This window comes from Haplochromis burtoni, unplaced genomic scaffold (assembly GCF_018398535.1).
Source record: "Haplochromis burtoni strain Fernald_Lab_line unplaced genomic scaffold, NCSU_Asbu1 Contig_79, whole genome shotgun sequence".
Lineage (NCBI taxonomy): Eukaryota > Metazoa > Chordata > Actinopteri > Cichliformes > Cichlidae > Haplochromis > Haplochromis burtoni.
This window is the reverse complement of record NW_024582440.1, coordinates 1,840,016-1,841,769: the sequence shown is the minus strand read 5'-3', so window position 1 is coordinate 1,841,769 and position 1,754 is coordinate 1,840,016. Positions and strand designations below refer to the sequence as shown.

Below are 1,754 nucleotides of genomic sequence, written 5' to 3'. Positions count from 1 at the left end.
GCTGTCAATGCTCATACATCTACTAGGAAGCTCATCTTTTCCCCAGTTTTCTTAGTCTAATAAGAAAAATCATATTGATGATCTGGAATGTACACAAGTGTGACAGATATAGAAAAAAATAAGACTTTTTCATAACCCTATATGTGACAGAAGGTTGAGATGAAAGTATCTACTACATACACTTTTGCTTTTTGTGCTAACATCCCATGTTAGCTTTTTAATCCCTAACAGGTAATCCATCCAAGTCAAGTCAATAGTACTTTGGTGTTCCGACTCTGACAGAACACCAAATGACACAGCACACTGAAACAGTTATAACTACAGGCAAATATAGCCTGCTTTATCATTTATTTTACTCTGAATGGTATCATGACTTTTAAAATGAACACCATTTAACAATGATGAAAACAACAAACTCAATAGAAAAATGTTTATTCAGGTAATAAATCAAGTGCAAAGCAGGGTAATTTCCTCATTAATCTCTATTAACAGAAATCTACATATGAATTTGCAGAATCTAAAGTAAGTGTGTGATTTTTCATTTCAGGTTTTCCACTTGTTTGTCCAAGTTCTATCAACCAATCACATTTCAGTTTTTCTTTTTCTTCTTTCATTTTTTAAATGCAGGTAAACAGTACGGAAAGAAAAAGAGGGGCAGAATTTGCAAGGAAATCGATTTTGTTTTTTATTGAATTTTATTTGCACTCATCAAGAAGGCTCTGATAACCTGGCTGCACCAAGTGGACCTTTATTTATGTTCATTTAAAACAGCGCTGTCAAGAGAACACAGGTGCTCCAGGTGAGGCTTGAACTTACAACCCCAGCGTTGCTCTGCAGTGTACTGTCTTATAAGTATCACATGCTACCCGATTGCGCCCCTGGAGCTTGTGCGCAAAGTGTTTAAGTCAAGTCAAGATATCACTACTTTTTTGCCACCAAAGAGTTGCCCTGTGCTGGCTGTTACAGAGATTTCACTGTCTGTAGCAGTTTTTAGACCCCAAAACATCGAGAGTAATGAACCTAGCTTCCAGGTTGGAAAAGCTAACACAGAAGTGCTCATGCTTATCACATCACTGCTTTCTTGCAACCACAATGTCAAGAACAGCAGTTCATGCCTAAATGCTTGGTTACAAAGAGCTGGACCACAGTGATTTAAGTTCAGGTGAACCATCAAAAGAACACCGATGCTCCAGGTGAGGCTTGAACTCACAACCTCAGCATTGCTCTACAATGTACTGTCTTATAAGTACTGCGCGCTTACCGATTGCGCCACTGGAGCTTATGCTGATTATTAGTTAGTCAAGTCAAGACATAATGACTTCTTTTTGCAACCAAAGGAGTTGCTCCGTGCTGGCTGTTAGAGAGATTTCACCACTGGCTTCAGTTTTTAGACCCCAAAACATAGAGAACATCAAGAACACTCCAGGTGAGGCTTGAACTCACAACCATTGCAGAAAAGCCAGTCTTTGTCACATGATTGTTTCTTTTTTTTTTTTGATGACATCAGCAGAAACCGGTTCTGTGATCAAACAGTCAGACAAAACATCGCTTAGCATGTTGAGGACTAAATTTCAAAATATACCTCTATATCAATACCAAAAATTTGATGGATGAACATAGAAGATATCTTCCATAGTGCAAAGAAAAGCCAAGTTACTGTATATGTACACTATATGTAAAATAGCTTAGTCCAGTTATGGCTTCCTTACCTATTACTAGATACAGTAACTAACAATCGGGCTGTGTCATCCTTG

General features: G+C 38.0%; 1 non-coding gene across 1 annotated transcript; it reads right to left on the bottom strand.

The window, feature by feature from the left end:
- Positions 1–1,185: 1,185 nt before the first annotated feature.
- Positions 1,186–1,279, bottom strand: trnai-uau. The gene is made up of 2 exons: positions 1,242–1,279; positions 1,186–1,221 (listed from the first exon to the last, which is right to left on the bottom strand). It is a non-coding gene; the product is annotated as a tRNA-Ile (tRNA).
- Positions 1,280–1,754: the final 475 nt, after the last annotated feature.